This window comes from Rhincodon typus, chromosome 8 (assembly GCF_021869965.1).
Source record: "Rhincodon typus isolate 14 chromosome 8, sRhiTyp1.1, whole genome shotgun sequence".
NCBI lineage: Eukaryota > Metazoa > Chordata > Chondrichthyes > Orectolobiformes > Rhincodontidae > Rhincodon > Rhincodon typus.
The window spans coordinates 28,533,216-28,549,849 of NC_063339.1; the positions used below are offsets into that span (position 1 = coordinate 28,533,216).

The 16,634-nt window shown below is 40.0% G+C and overlaps 1 protein-coding gene across 1 annotated transcript in view; it reads left to right on the top strand.

Annotated features, from left to right (window-relative positions):
- eml5 (EMAP like 5) overlaps positions 1-16,634 on the top strand; it is a 225,903-nt gene that overhangs the window by 66,387 nt on the left and 142,882 nt on the right. The gene's annotated exons all lie outside the window — the stretch shown is intronic.

A 16,634-nucleotide genomic window follows, 5' to 3' on the forward strand; every position in this document is an offset into this window, starting at 1 on the left:
AAATTTTTTCCAATCTTAGCCTTCAATATACTTAATGACTCAGCGTCAACAGATGTCCAAAGTAAAGATTGACTGACTGACTGCCCTCAGAAGGAATTCCTCCTTGTTTCTGTCTGAACTGTGCAACCCCTTACCCTGAGGTTATGTTTTCTTGTCATAGACTTTCTCACAAAGGGAAGTAACCCCTCCTGTGCTATCTATTTTAATAGCTTGGTTCCAAAATGTCAACTTTCCTGCTCCTCTAATGCTGCCTGGCCTGCTGTGTTCCTCCAGCTCCACACTGTGTTATCTTTGTATTTTAGATCTTCTTTTGTGTAATAAATATCTGTTGCCGAAGAAAGTGTGCAGACTGGTGTGAATATATCAGTTCGATAAACTAAATTTAAAAATATATACATGATCTATCCAAGGAGATTTCATTGAGATCTGACTTGTCTAGTAACTCCATCAGCTGCAATCATAACAACATGTAGCCAAACATGTAAACACACAGACTATGTAATCCAGCCCAGGTCTATTTTAGGTATAAATCTTTAATGTGAAAAAGTCCAAGCTAACACTGTAGCTATACTACAGATCTGTACAAAGCTAGGGTCAGTTTACTCTGAAGGGAAAAGAGATATGTGCAAGACAAGGAAAGTTTATTTGAATGTGTGATTTCAATCAATCCCATATGAACAAGCCAGAATTGGCAAATGGATCTCAGTCCAGTGCACAGCAGATGCTCGTCTTTGCCTGATATTTGTAAATTACCTAGACAATATATAATGTAAATTGAAGTTGTAACATATTTTAGGGGACAGTAATTATAGGATGATCAAAGGTAAACCTAAATAATAAGGAAAAAAGAACATTTTAAAAGTATAGTTTGAGGAGGGTATTTACTAGCATGAAAGTAGAAGCAAACTAAAATAGCTTTTTAAAAAAAGGCAATTAGTTTGTAGAAAAAAAATTAAGGATTAGCAAACCATGATTAAACTGGTGTGATCCTAATCAATTACAATTAAATCAGAAAAAAAATCCATTTCAGACTCCTTGCAAGACAAGGCAAAGAGAGACATAGAAAAAGCATAGCTGCAGAGAATAGTAAAACACATCACTTCAGGACTACAATAGCAAGGAGACTGCCGGAGAAGAGGAAAACATATTTAAAAGAATCAAATAATTTTGAAACAGAAAATGTGCACGAGTATTAAATATTCTGAATGATTGACTACTTCCTCTGTTCTTACCTTACCTTACAAATACTCATTGTTTATTTAAAATGATAATACCAAGTCAATACTCAGAATTGGCATGAATAAATTAGTAAATGCTGTGGAAGTTCTAAAAGATCAGAAACTGGCTATTGTGGTGTCTGTTTTTCAACAAAAAAGTAGTATAACAGGTGAAGTAAAACAAGCCAATTAGTCTTCAATTCCAGGTAAAGTAATGGAATTGGTTGTCTGAAATAAGCTTGTTTTAGTACTACAGTCAGCAAGTAAACAGATAAAATGGCTTTAAATAGGAATACCCTACCTGACAATCTACTTGTTTTCTTTGATGAAATGGCAGAACATTGTACTTTGGTAACCTTCAAAATATCACATACCTAAATTACTAAGAGGCATTTGAAAAAAAAATGCCACGTAAACACTTACCAGATAATTCAATGTGCTGACTGGGAATTGGATAAAACATTGGCTGAAAGGTTTAAAACAAATATTGGTTAGCAAAGTTAATGGAGTTCCTCAAAATTAGAAATTCAAACGAAATCAATTGCATGGATTGAGAGACTGAATGCCCATTTGTCAACTCTTCAAGTGATACCAAACTTGGAGGGGTACTGGACTGAAGGAAAGTAACAATGTTATAATAACAGAAACAAAATATGCAAGGGGACCAAGAATTGCCAATGAAATTTAATACAGTCTATCGGTAAATATTGCCACAGGAAGAAAAATAACTGACTTGCCTGTTCTGAGAATTAATTTGAAACAGCCAAAGATGAAGCTGAGACCTGGGATTTTTCATAATCACACCATCTGAACATGTACAGGCACTGCAAAGTATTTATTCACAATGTGAAGGAAAATGCAGAGCTCTAACACCAGTCATAGGAAGTGATGATCAAATTATGAAGTGCTTTGGTTAGACCATAGATTGGGCATTATGACCCGTTCTACTCTCTGAGAAAATGGGGAATCATTCATTCAGAGAAAAGCCACATTCCTAGAGTCAGGATTCTGCTGAAAGACTGAAATGTTTCAGCTGGAAATGAGGCATCAGAGAAATGATTATATGGTGATAAAAAAGGGAGCTGCCATCTTTTTCATCAGTCTTGAGAAATGAGGATGACATCTGCCAGATTTTGTGGCTTGTCTCAGGTGAATCAGCAGGTCAATCCAGAAGCCATGGCTTCTTTGGCGGAGGAAGCATGGGTTCCCTGAGGGTGACAAGTTCTCTGGACAGGTTTCTGCTCTCTCCACTTCTGCTTTTGTTGCTTTTTTGCACTACAGTTTGTGTGGTCATTTATGGTTGTGTTGTAGCTTTTTGCATGAGGTGTTGTCACATTGCACAGCTAATGACTAGTTCCTTCCATTTGTCAATTTGTTCCCTTTTCAATGAGGTCTTCAGAGTATCTGTAAAATGTTTTCACTGTCCAACTTAAGATTGGGTGCTATCCTTAAACTACGAAAAGAAGATCTGCTTTGGAAGCTGACTATTTGGCATGCAGATCATGTTCAGACCAGTGGGGTTGATTCTGCATGATCATGGTTGCAATGCTGGGGAATTGTCTTCAGTGAGCATCTTGCAGAGAAACATCAGTGGAAATTTTCAATGCCCAGAGGTACTGTGGTGGTGACTCATACTCTCCAGCATATCCACAATTTGCAATTTGCTAACAAATGCAAAGCTGTCACCGATGCTGTAATCAAAATCAAGATACCCCTTCGACCTTTTCAACTCTGCACATAAAAAGATTGATCTCTCATTGAATGTCAAGACAAACACCTACCCTGTAGCTATTATTATTGTTGGGGAGATTTTAGATGATGTTGCACACTGCCCACATTTCGGCAGTAGCTTTCTTAACCGGTCAATGTCGAAGGGGACATCAAACACACAATCAGCTGTGCCAGCACAGCCTTCCAAAAATAGCATAACTAGGTTTTCAACAACAGGGATCTCTAAGGGCAAAGACTTCAGTCTGAAGAAGATAGTCAATCATAGGTTAATTTGGAATCTTACTTCAAAATATACACTGAGAACAAGACTAAAGTGAGTTTCAAATGCCTAAATAACTTTTTGATGAATATAGGTTCTTTATTAATGAGAGAATGATCACATATGTGATAGAATTCTGGACAGTATAGGAAAGGCAAAATCCTAGAATCGTTTGAATTGGACGGCTATCTTCCTTTGTAAGGACCTGTGAATGTATTGCCAAAGATGTAATGAATTTATTTATATACCCAATGCTGCTATATATTAAATCCTCAGTTACATAATTTGGTTGTCTACTGAGTGAATTACTTTTTTAATATTAGCTTTGCGTGGTGATGATGAGATGAAATTTTCTGTTTGAACATCACAGATTTGACAGTTAGAGAGGAATTGAGTAGTCATCAGATGAATGAAATTTGGAAGATCAGATAAATTAATTGCCAACATGGCAAAAGCAATTTATTTCACTGTAAAGAGCAGCACAGCAAAATCTATGAAATTCTTTATCTGAAGCCAGTTTGCTATATTAGGAATATGACAGCAGATTTTTCTGACTATTCTTATCAAAACCTAAAAAGGGAAGACAGGAGGAGGTGACTTTAGCAAATAGTAACTGGGGGAAGATCAAGGACAGAGAGGGAAATAGTGGTGCAACAGAATGTTATCGAAAGCGGGATTAGGGGCTGAAAGAGCTGATGGAGAACAGTTTATCAGGAATGATGGCAGTTGATTTGTGAGTAGCATGCAGGGCAGAACTGATGAAAGAGGAAGCAAAACAGACTGGCTGTTAATGTGTTGAATGCATGGGAAAGCAAGGACAATATATAGGGAAAGAACTTTATTTGCATGGCATAACAATGACGAAAACCATGTAGGTAGTGATTCTTGGTGCTGATTGCCCACAGGGAATCAATGCATGCCTGCTATGAGCTATGTTATATGAACAGATTTCTCCTCTAGACTTGTCTAATTAGGTTGAATGGACTTGCAAGCAGCTGATATTGTTCGGTAAGTGGGAGGGGATGTGGAATTGAATTGGTGAATGGGCAAAAGAAGAAATGGGGTATCTTGAACTTGAGAATCTCAGTCAGGAGGAAGACAAAGTTATGTTGAGGCAAGAGAAGAGGATTGGTGGATGAAGGATATCCATGAAGCATATTTAAGGCTAAGACAGATAGAATGTTAATCAGTGAGGGAATCTTGGGTAATAGAGAAAAGGCAGGAATATGGTATTGAAGATTATCAGATCAGCCATGATCACATTGAATAGCAGACTGAATGGGCTGAGTGGCCTACTTCTTACATCTTATGGCCTTACTTAAATTTGGAAGTAGATAAACATGTGAAGCTATAAGCAATAATCAGCGGTGGTAAAGTTGCATAAATATCAAACATTCATATTTTTCTTACTTATGGTTTGGACCTTTTTTTAATGTAAAAAGCAAAATACGAATACAGATGCTGTTGCCATAACTTTGGGCTTTGGGTCCAGTGGAGAATGAAATCCAGGAAAATACATGAACTTTAGGAGGTTGGGTCCAACAGTATTTCACCCCAGTTTGTTCGACCCAGACTGTGTAACGCCTTTGTGAGAAGTGGATTATCAACTTCCAATATGTTCATCGGTCAATGATAACAAATTAACTCGGGCTTTGCAGTTTAACCTTTGACTATAAGGCTACTGTGTTATCTGCACTTTGGAACTCTTATCTGTCAGATCAACATGGGTGTCACTTCTCATTGGACATCAAATGAGGAACTAGATGACTACAGCAACAGCAGCAAAAGGATCTCAATCCACAACAGAAGTAGAACTTGCACCAGAAAAACCCTTATTGCTCATAAACCTACATTTGCTTAGGGGAGAGATGTCTAGAGAGAAGTACAGCTTGCAGAAGGCGATACTGGTACACGTTGCCTTCAAGCAGAAGTTGAACTTTCTTGGCATGTCAAAACACCAGTGTCTGAGGAAGCTCAGGGTGTCCACCAGATGGTGATGGTCCATTGTGGTCAGCAACTCCTCTACTACTTTGCTTCTAGGTCATTCCAGGGCTCGTACAGAGATATTTGCAGGATCTCAAGAGTTTATAAAACACAAATGCATAATCAATTGCTTTCTTGCCTTGCCAATCTGTTATGCCAACTTCACCTCTAATGACACTAGTCAAAAAGAGTGCATGTTTAAGTTTGAGGCTCTGCTTGGCTTGTCACAGACACAAAGCACCATTTGCACACTTTGTACCTAAGGTACCCATAAAACCGTCAGGAGTGTCTGTCGGTTCTGAGAGTTTACATTTCAGCAAAGTGCAGGTTGTGTGTAACTACATAATTCTTGAAAATGTGTGCAGGATGCCCAGACAGCTGCAATATGCTTTCACCCTGCTGCCCATCCTTCCGAGCAATCTCTCACCTGGAAGCAGGGATATTGTCTGGTTTCTCACAGGTTGATTGATTACTTGCTTTATTGTCCCTTGTACTGAAGTTTTGTTTATGAGCAGTACAGGCAGATCATAGTAAGCAAGGATGTACAGATCAAAAAGACTTAGACAGAGGCATACAGGTTACGTTGCACGGGGATGCGCTAGGTGAGATAAACATTAGCAAGATCAGCATTATTTGAGGTTAAAGAGTCCATTCATCAGTCTAACAATGGCCGTGAAGAAGCTGTTCCTGAACCTCATGCATGAGTTCAGGCTTCTATATCTTCTGCCTGATGGATGAGGTTGTTGGAGATTGTTACCAGAGTCCAATGGGTCTTTGATATTGGCAGCCTTTCCGCAGCAGCGAGCCATGTAAATGGAGTCCATGGATGGAAGGTTGGCTTCCGTGATGGTTTGGGCTATGCACACCTCCATCTATAGTTTCTTACAGTTCTGGGCAGAGCAGTTGCCATACTAGGCCATTATGCACCCAGACTGTATGCTTTCAATTGTGCATCTGTAGAAGTTGGTGAAGGTCCTCATGGACATGCCAAATTTCCTGAGCTGCCTGAGGAAGAAGAGGCGTTGTTGTGCCTTCTTGACCGTTGCACCTATGTGGGAATTTGAGTACAGGTTGTTGGTTATCATTACTTTGAGGTGAGTGCAGCTGATATCACCTCTCAGGAACCTGAGGAAAGATGTCCAGGAATGATACAGTGAAAGCCATGTAATTACCAGATGTCCCATTGAAAAAAATCATCAGCACACTGTTTCTCAGATGTAGATCTATTTGAATGTGCACTTCAGTGCATACCAGAATGGTTGTGATACGCTGTATTTTGCATAACAGCGAGATTTGCACCTGCAGGACAAGCAAGACACAGCAGGCAGAGTATCCTTCACAAATTCCAGCGAGCAGAGGAGAACAGAAAGTGATGTAAGCAATGTACTGCCAGAGATTAACTTGGACACCAATCGTTCCACCCAGCTGACCACCAGTTGCAAAAGTCACTTGTTAATTCCCACCTTCCAAAAGTGCCCTGAACACAATGAAGCATCATTTTCGTAAGTCCTCATCACTCGCACCTTCACTACGTGTCTTCTCACTCACCATCAAAACTGAAAAAGCTACTTGTGAGCCAGAAAGCAAGAATTGGAAAGCATTAATTGGTAATTAAGCATTTTATTTAAGTGACTTTAACATAAAAACTTAATCTAACATTGTTAAACACACAAGTATTGCAAATCTTTGCTCCTCCTTTGCCTAGCACTTCTCTGTAATTCAATGCCTGTGACTTTAGCAGTTAGAGGCAGGCCACTTATATCCCTGTTGCTGATCTTAACTGAAGTACTCTGGGTTTGAAAGTGCTCAAGGGCCCTGCTTAAAGCTCCCACCCATCCACCTGCACCTGTGTGGGGGAAACTCCACTATATGGACACAAGACAGCACATGTAACAGTGACATTCGTGGGCTATGGAGCTTGGACAACCATTTTGAGTTAAAACACCATTTTCATGTCCCCTTTCGCTATAATCCCTGTCATGGTCCAGTTCAACTTTCCTGCTTTGCTCTTCTGTGGATCAGTAGGGTGATGAATGGCCAAGGCTAAGGTTGTTCAAATATGAGCAATTATAAAAACTGACAGTATCCTTGGCTTTATTAATATGGGCATAAAGTACAAGAGCAAGGAGATGATGTTGAACTTGTATAAGTCACTTGGTAGACCTCAGTTGGAGTACTGTGTACGGTTCCGGGTGCCACGTTACAGAAGGAATGCGAATGTATTGGAGCGAGTGCAGAAGGGATTTCCAAGAACAGTTCCAGGAATGAAAAATTTCAGTCATGAGAATCAATTGAAGAAGTTGGGACTGTTTCTTTTGGAGAGAAGTAGGCTTGGAGGACGTCTGATAGAGATTTTCAATATCCTAAGTGGGCTGGACAGAATAGATTAGAAGAAGCTGCTGACGCTTACAAAAGGATCAAGAGCCAGAGGGCATGGATTTAAAGTAATTTGCAACAGGGGTAAATGTGATGCAAGAAAAAATGTTTTACACAGTGAATAGTTCAGGTATGGAATGTGGAAGTGTGGCAGAAGCAGATTCAATTGAGGAATACAAGATGGATAGAAATAATACGCAAGGGTATGGGGAAAATAAAACAAATAATTGCAGTGACTAATTCTCTTTTGAAAAGTTGGTGCAGATGCAATGGGTCAAATAGCCTCCTTCTGCACCATATTACACTGCGATTCTGTGAAATTTCATATGCTGTAGACATGAGGGCATGTTAAATGCCATATGGTTATCTGATATTTGATTCTGTCAGCAGATAGATGGAATACCTTAGTCATACCAAGGGTCCTCTGATTCTCAGTGCTATCTCATCTGCATTTGTCAATTATGAGATAGTTGGTGGGCTTGGTAATTTGTGCTGTTCTATTTTTGCAAAGAGGAAAACAAAAAATGTAAACTCTACTTTTCTCTCAACAGATGCTTCCAGACCTGCTGCATTACTCCATTATTCTATGTATTTATTTCAGGTTTCCAACATCTACAGTATTTTGCTTTTAGTAAAAGAGAATTTGTTGAACGGATGTATAGATGTTAATAGTGACTTTGAAGGAGAGACATGATATTGTACAAAGGTGAAAGGACAAGGGAGGGGTGACAGGCTGTGCTAAAACAAATAATAAAATGCTCTTCAAACATATTAATCATAAAAGTTTGTTGAAGGATAAGAGTAGGGCCAATAAGGAACAAGCAGGGTAAGCTGCTCACTGAAGCAAAAGTATGGGGGAAGTATTAAATAAGTACTTTGCTTTTGTCTTTATCAAATTATGAAAGGAGAGAATGCCTAGTTGAAAATGTGAGTGTTGAGCAACTAAGCAGTATAATGATGGATAAAGAAGAGGTGCTAGAAATGCTGGCAGCAATCCAGGTGGAAATATTACCTTGCTCAAATGGGATGCATGCTGTATGACTGAGAAATGTAATAGAACAAATTGTAGAGCTGTTGACAGAAATTTTCCAGGCTTCTTTGAACACAAGATTAATTCTAGGGCATTGGAGGATTGCAAATGTGGCTCTATTGTTTAAGAAAGGGGCAAAGGATAACTCAGGAAAAAACAGACCTGTCAGTTTGACATCAGAAGTGTGAAAACTGTTGGAGGCCATAAAACAGGATAAGATAAATATGCACCCAGGGAAAAAAAAAGTTAATACTAGACAGTCAACGTGGCTTTGTCAAGGGCAGATCATATCTGGCAAATTTGACTGAGTTCTTTGAGGTGACACAGACAGTTAATGAGGGCAGTGCTGTGGATGCTGTGTATTTGAACTTCCATAAAGCATTTGATATGGAGCCACATGGCAGGTTGATTAGCAAATTAGAAAAGTTTGGAATTAATGGGTCCTTGGCAGCATGGATTAGCAGTTGGCTAAAAGATAGGAAATGGAGGGTAGGTGTAGATGGTAATTTCTCAGATTGGCGATGAGTTGAATGTGTTGCTTTCAAGGGATTCGTGTTGGGACCCTTGCTTTTTCTGATTTGTATAAATGATTTGGAGATTGGTGTTGAGAGAAAAATCTCTAAATTTTCAGACAACATTAATTTTGGAAGAATAGTGAATTGTGAGGATGGCGCTGAGCAACTTCACAGGGACTTTGTCAAGTTGGTCAAATGGGCAGACACCTGGCAGCTGAATTTCAATGCAGAGAAATGTGAGGGAATACAATTTGGTAGACGAATCATAGAGAGACAATACAGTCTCAATGGTGCAACTTTCAGGGAGTACAGGAGCAGAGGGGCCTCTGGATTCAAGTGCATAATTCTTTTAAGGTGGCCAAGCAAGTTGAAACAGGGGGTAAGAACACTTATAGGATTCTTGGGTTCATAAATAGAGGCATAGAATATAAAAGCAAGGAAGTGAGGCTATATCTCTACAAATCATAGAGTCGTACAGCACAAAAACGAGCCCTTCAGCCCAAACAGGTCCATGCTGACCAAAATATCCATCCATGTTAACCCCATTTACCTGCACTTGAAATATTTCCTTCTAAATCTTTCCTATCCATGTATTCATCCAAATGCCTTTTAAATGTTGTTAATATACTTGTCTCAACCACTTCCACTCATTCCATATGCATACCACCCCCTATATAAATAAGTTGCCCCTCAGGTTCCGATGTATTCTTTCCTTACCGTAAACTGATGTCCTCTAGTCCTCGATTCCGCAAACCTGGGAAAAAGACTGAGTGCATTCACCCTATCCATGCCTCTCATGGTTTTTTTACACTTCTATAAGACCCCACCCCCGCCGCCTCAGTCTCCAATGCTCTTAACAAAAAAAGTCCTAGCTTGTCCAACCACTCCCTATAACTCAGTCCCTTGAGTCCTGGCAACATCCTTGTAAATCTCCTTTGCACTCTTTTTCCAGTTTAATAACATCCTTCCTATAGCAAGGTGACCAAAATTGGACACAATACTCCGAGTGCAGCCTCACCAACATCCTGTACATCTGCAACATAACTTCCCAACTTCTACACTCAGTGCCTTGACTGATGAAGGCCAGTGTGTCAAAAGCCTTCTTCATACCCTATCTACCTGTGACTCCACTTTCAGAGAACCATGCAACTGAACTTCAAGGCCCCTCTGTTCCAGGACACTCCTTAAGACCCTACCATTCACCATGAAACTCCTACCTTGACTTTCCAAAATGCAACACCTCGCACTTATCTTTGTTAAACTCCATTTGCCATTTCTCGGCCCACTTCTCCAGCTGATCAAGATCCTGCTGCAATTCCTCACTGTCCACAATACCGCCTATTTTAGTGTCATCTGCAAAGTTACGAATCATGCCTTGTATATTCTCATCCAAATCATTGATACAGATAACAAACAGCAATGGGCCGAGCACTGACCCCTGAGGCACACCGCTTGTCACAGACCTCCAGTCCGACAAGCATCCTTCCACAATTACTCTCTACTTTCTACTATGAAGCCAATTGTGTATCCAATTTACCAGCTCTCCCTGGATTCCATGAGATCTAACCTTCCAGATCAGCCTACCATGTCGAACCTTATCAAAGGCCTCACTGAAATCCATATAGACTATGTCTACCACCCTGCCCTTATCAACCTTCCTAGTCACTTCATCAAAGAACTCTAACAGATTTGTGAGGCATGGTCTCCCACGCATGAATCATTGGTCATACCAGATTTGAAGTATTGTGTTCTGAACCTTCTTTATGAAAGGATGTTAAAGCCCTGGAGAGAGCACAAAGGAGATTTACTAACATGATAGCAAGAATGAGGAAAGATTAGAGAAACTGGGCTTGTTCTCCCCGGAGCAGAGGAGATTAAGAGGTGACCTTATTGAGGTCTTCAAAATTAGGAACAAGGTAAAGAAGCATATGTCACTGATCATGGGCCACAATTTCAAGATTGTCAGTAAGAGAGCTAGGAATATGACGTGGAGAAGCATCCTTACTCATAGTTGTTAAGATTTGGAAAGCACTGCCGAGGAGATTGATTGAGGTAGATTCAAAGGGGGTTTTTAAAAGAGAGCTGGATATATATTTGAAAGTGATGAATTTAGAGGACTAAAGAGATAGGGCTAGAAGAGTTGGTTAGCTCTATCAGGAGCTGGTACAGACAAAATGGGTCAAATTGCCTCCTTCTGTATTGTGAAATTCTATGATTCTATGATAATGATGATGGATAGAGGGGGTGTGAAGGAATGTGTAAAAACATCCCAATAATAACTGTAAATCAGGAGGTGGAAAGAAAAGAGGAACTTAGTGAAATTACAATTACTAGGGAAGCGGTACTGAGCAGAGTGTTGGAGCTGTGAGCTGAGAAATCCATGGGTACTGATGATCTTCTTTCAAGAGTCTTAAAGAGGTGACTAATGAAACAGTATAAGTAGTGGTTTAATGCTTATGAGGTAGTTTGAGCAATTCACTAGATTCTAAGAAGGTTTCATCAAAAGTGAAATTAACAATATAATCTGTCTATTCAAGACGTGAAAGAAGCAGAAATCCAGAGAATGTACGCCACCTAGCTTGATGTCCATTGTGGAAAAGGCTATTTATCAATCAATAAGGAAGTTATAGAACTTAGAACAGTACAGCACAAGAATAGCTCCTTTGGCCCACCATGTCTGTGCCAACCATGATGCCATTCCAAACTAATCCCATTTGCTTGCATATAGTCCATATCCCTGTATTCCCTGCTTGTTCATGTGTCTCTCTAAATGCCTCTTAAATGTTGCTATGTATCTGCTTGTACCACCTCCTCTAGCAGTGCGTTCCAGGCACCTACCACTGTCTGTATAAAAAAACCCGCATTGCACATCTTTTAAACTCCCCCACCCCCAATTTGTGGCCCCTAGTTTTGACATTTCCACTCAGACTCCGACTATCGAGAGAACTTAATAAAACTGAAGGCAATTGTGAAGAGGCAGCATAGTTTTGTGAAAGAGAATCATATTTAACCAATTGTTTGAAGTTCTTTTGAAGGAATAATGTATTGTGGATAAAGGGGAGCCTGTTGACATACCATATTCGGATTTTGAGAAGGCATTTGGCAAGATGCCATTGCAAAGGTTTATACATAATGTAGGAGCTCATGGTTTAGGAAATTACATACTAACGTGGATACAAGATTGGCTGGATGGCAGAAAATAGAGACTATGCATAATAGGTCCATTTTTTGAATGGCAGTTTGAGATTGTGGTGCCTACATAGTCTTGGCCCTTTACAATTTAAGTTAATGATTTCGATGAGGGGAGTGAAGGCATTATAGTTAAATTTGTGGATGAGATAGATATAGTCAAGAAAATATGTGCGAAAAGTATATAAGGTGTGCCCATGTTTCTGGAGATAGTATATGGAAAGAGGATTGGCTGTCTAATAGAAGATAGAAATTTGGGATAAGGGGGGCATTTTCAGGAAGGCAACCTGTGACACAAGGGCAGTGCTGGGCCATAATTATTACTTTGATCAGGAAAGTGAATATATTCCAACCAAGTTTGCAGATAACGCAAAAACCGGCAGGAAGGGACGTGGTGAGGATGTCACAGAGTGTTTGCAGGGTTTAGCGAGTGAACAAAGACATGGCAGATGGAATATAGTGTAGTGCAATTATGTACTTTGGTAGGGAGAGTAGAGGAACTGAATATTATCTGAATGGAGAAAAACCACAGAAAGCCACAGAACCGAGAGATTTGGGAGTCCTCATCCATAAATATGAAAAGCTAGCATCCAATTTCATCAGGTAATAGGCAAGGCAAATGAAAGTTGTTTATTTCAAAGGGAATGGAGTATTAAAGTAGGGAGGCTTTGCTAAAATGATACAAGGCATGAGTCACACCACAGTTGGAATCCGGAGACAGTTTTGGGCCTCTTTTCTAAGGAAACACATAATTGCAATTCCATTTTGGAGAAGTTTCACTGGGTTTGTAGTTATTGTAACAAGCTCAGCCAAGTGGACCTCATAGAATATTTCCCTGATTGGGACTGTTAATCTGGTGCAATCAGGGAACACTGGCTGACAGATATAAATAGGAGGTCAGAGGTTCTTGTCACAGAGAGCTGGATCAGTGTCAAGAACTCTCTTTGTGTAAATAAAGGGTGACTTGGTGAGTGGATACCAGCTGCTGTAGTTATTTCAGACTAGTGCTAGGTTTGGAGGTATTGTCTTAAGTGAAGTGATTGAACAGGTTGGGCCTGTATTTATTGTAATCTAGAAGAATGAGAGGTGATGTAATCTCAGAATAGGGGTTGTAAATTTAAGATAGGATTGAGTAGGAACTTCTTCTCTGAAGGTAGTGAATCTGTGGAATTCTTTACTGAAAGACTGCCAAGGCTGGTCGTTAAGTATATTCAAGACTGAGGTAGACAGATTTTTAATCAATGAGGGAATTAAGAGTTATAGAGAAAAACTGGGAAAGTGGGATTAGGAATTATTCGATCAACTGTGAGCTTCTAGAATGGCAGAGCAGACTCAATTAGGTGAATAGTGTATCTCTGCTCCTTCTGTCTTCAGTCTTATTGTCTGACAAGTTTGCAGATGGATATAGATAGGTTGAGTGAATATGAAAATGTTCTGGCAGATGAAGTATATAACATAAGGAAAGTATAAAATAGTTCACTTAAACAGAGTAGTACTTGAATAAAGAACAACTGCAGAACTCTCGGGCATGAGTTAGTATGCAGGTATGGTGAATGGTGGCTCAGTGGTTAGCACTGCTGCCTCAGTGCCAGGGACCTGGGTTTGATTCCAGCCTTGGGTGACTGTCTGTGTGAAATGTATACATTCTCCCCATGTCTGTATGGGTTTCCTCCATGTGCTGCAGTTCCCTTACACAGTCCAAAGATGTGCAGGTTAGGTTGGTTAGCCATAGTTAAAACCCCATGCAGGATTATGGAGGTGTGTCGGGGAGTGTGGGACTCGCTGTTTAACGGGTAGGTGCAGACTCTTTCTGCAATGTAGAGATTTTATGATTCTTGGTACAGCAAGTAATAAAAAAGGCAATTAGAATATTGTCCTTTATTACAAGAGAAATTAAACCTAGAGGTAAGGATGTTTGGCTTCTGTTATACAGAGCATTGGTGAGACCACATCTCGCAGAATGCATACATTTTAGTTGTCTTACTTGGGAAAGATGTAAATGATTTGGAAGTAGTCCAGAGGAGGTTTGCTGGTTATTATCTAGAATGTATGGGTTATCTTATCCTGCATAGTCTGGGCTTGTTTTCACTGGAGGTTAGCAGAATAAGAATTGTCTTGATTGAATTATAAAAGATCTGAATGGTCTGGATGAGGTATAAAAATGATATTTCCTCTTGTGGCTGAGTCCACAATAGGGGTTATCCCATTTAAGACAAAGATGAAGAGATTATTTTCTCAGGGGGTTGTGCAATTCTTGAATACTCTGACTCAACATGGTGAAGGCATAGTCATTAAATATTTGTAAGGTGGGAATAGATAGATTCTTGTATAAAAAGGAAATCAAAATCTGGTAGGATAGATGAAATGTGAAACTTAGCATTCACTCCCTCCACCACCGACGTTCAGTAGCTGAAGTGTGTACTATCTACAAGATGCACTGCAGAAATTCACCAAAGATCCTCAGACAGCATCTTCCAAACCCACAACCACTTCCATCTAGAAGGACAAGGGCAACAGATATATGGGAACACCACCACCTCCAAGATTCCCTCCAAGTCACTCACCATCTTGACTTGGAAATGTTTTGTTGTTCCTTCACTGTCGCTGGGTCAAAATCCTGGAATTCCCTCCCTAATAGCATTGTGGGTCAACCCACAGCAGGAGGACTGCAGCGGTTCAAGAAGGCAGCTCACCGCCACCTTATCAAGGGCAACTCGGGATGGGCAAGAAATGCTGGCCAGCCAGCGATGCCCACATCACACAAAAATGGATAGAAAAAAAAAACTCTCAAATCATCCATTATCTATTCAGCCGTTATCCTATTAAATAGCAGTGCAGGCTCGAGGGGCCAGATGGCTTCTTTCTATTTCTAGTTCCTATGTTTATACATAGCAATTTCTCTATGGCCAAATCAAGGCTGTGGCCCCTCAACACATCTCAATCTTGACACCCCTCAGTTTCCTCCACTCCAAGGAAAACAACCCCAGTCTGTTCAATTTCTCTTTGTAAATAAAACTTGCCAGCTGAGGCTTCAGCATGGTGAATCTCTTCTACACCTCTCCAGTGCAGTCACATTCCTCCGATTAATCTGGATTCTAGAACTGCACATAATACACTAGCTGTGGCCTTACCAATCTTTTATATAGTTCTAGCATAACTTCTCTGTTCTTAAACTCAATGCCTCAGCTAATAAAGGCAGTTATCCCAAATGGCTCCTTAATTACTTTAATACCTGCCTCGCTATCTTAAGGGACTGATGGACCTTAACACCAAGGTCCCTCTGATCCTCAGTGCTTCCCAGGATCCTACCATTGATCATGTATTCCTTTCCCTTGTTTGTCCTGCCCAAGTGCATTACCTCACACCTATCCAGATTGAATTCCATTTGTCGCTGATCAGATCATCTATATCTTCTTGTAATCCAAGGCTATCCTCCCTACTATTTATTATCTTACCAAATTTTGTATTACCCAAGAACTTACTAATCAACTCTCCTACATTCAAATCAAAATCATTCATCTATTCCTTAAACAGCAAGGGCCCCAACAATGATCCTTGCAGAAACTCATTGCTCACAAAAACACCTGCTGGACCATCGCCCTCGAGTTCCTGCCAGTCTGCCAATTCTGGATCCCATTGGCTGTGTTTCTAAGTGTTTTTTAAGCATCTTCAAGCATCATTCAATGCAACAGTATCTGATCTAAGCTGATGCATTTGACTGTTGCTGGAGCTCACGTGAAAGAATTATGACTCTTAATTTATGGTACTGTGCAATTATTTGCAAAGCCAAGGTTCTTTGTGAGACAGTGGCAGTCTTGAAGATTATTGCCTTCTTTTGGTTCTTTCATCTTTTCTGTTGACTAAGTCAAAACTGATTGAGCAGCTGATTCCTCAGTTAGGGATCATGTTCAGCTCTTCCATTATTGGCATTTCTGGTGGTCAGGGTTCCCTTAAAAATGAATAAAGTCGCACAGTAGGTCAATGGGTTGTGTGGAATGGTGAAACCAGTATAAACAATAGTGCAGTCACAATTACCCATGCTATTTTATGGTGATTACTGAATCCTTATGGGCTGTAGTCATAAGGAGGTATTGAGTAAAATCTGGAGAGGAGGTAAACCATATTGGGTGAGAATTGGAGTCTACAGGGAAAGATGGTACACATGCATAAGGGAAATTGTCTGTACAAAAAATAATTCCAGTCTTGACAAAAAAGGAGATAATGTATGTGAATGTATTTTTGTATGCATCTCTCAGTGACAGTGTTAAGTTGCCTACAAAAATTTCATCTCCCAACCATTCTATGTATTGCCTCTCAGATTAATAAATTTGTAT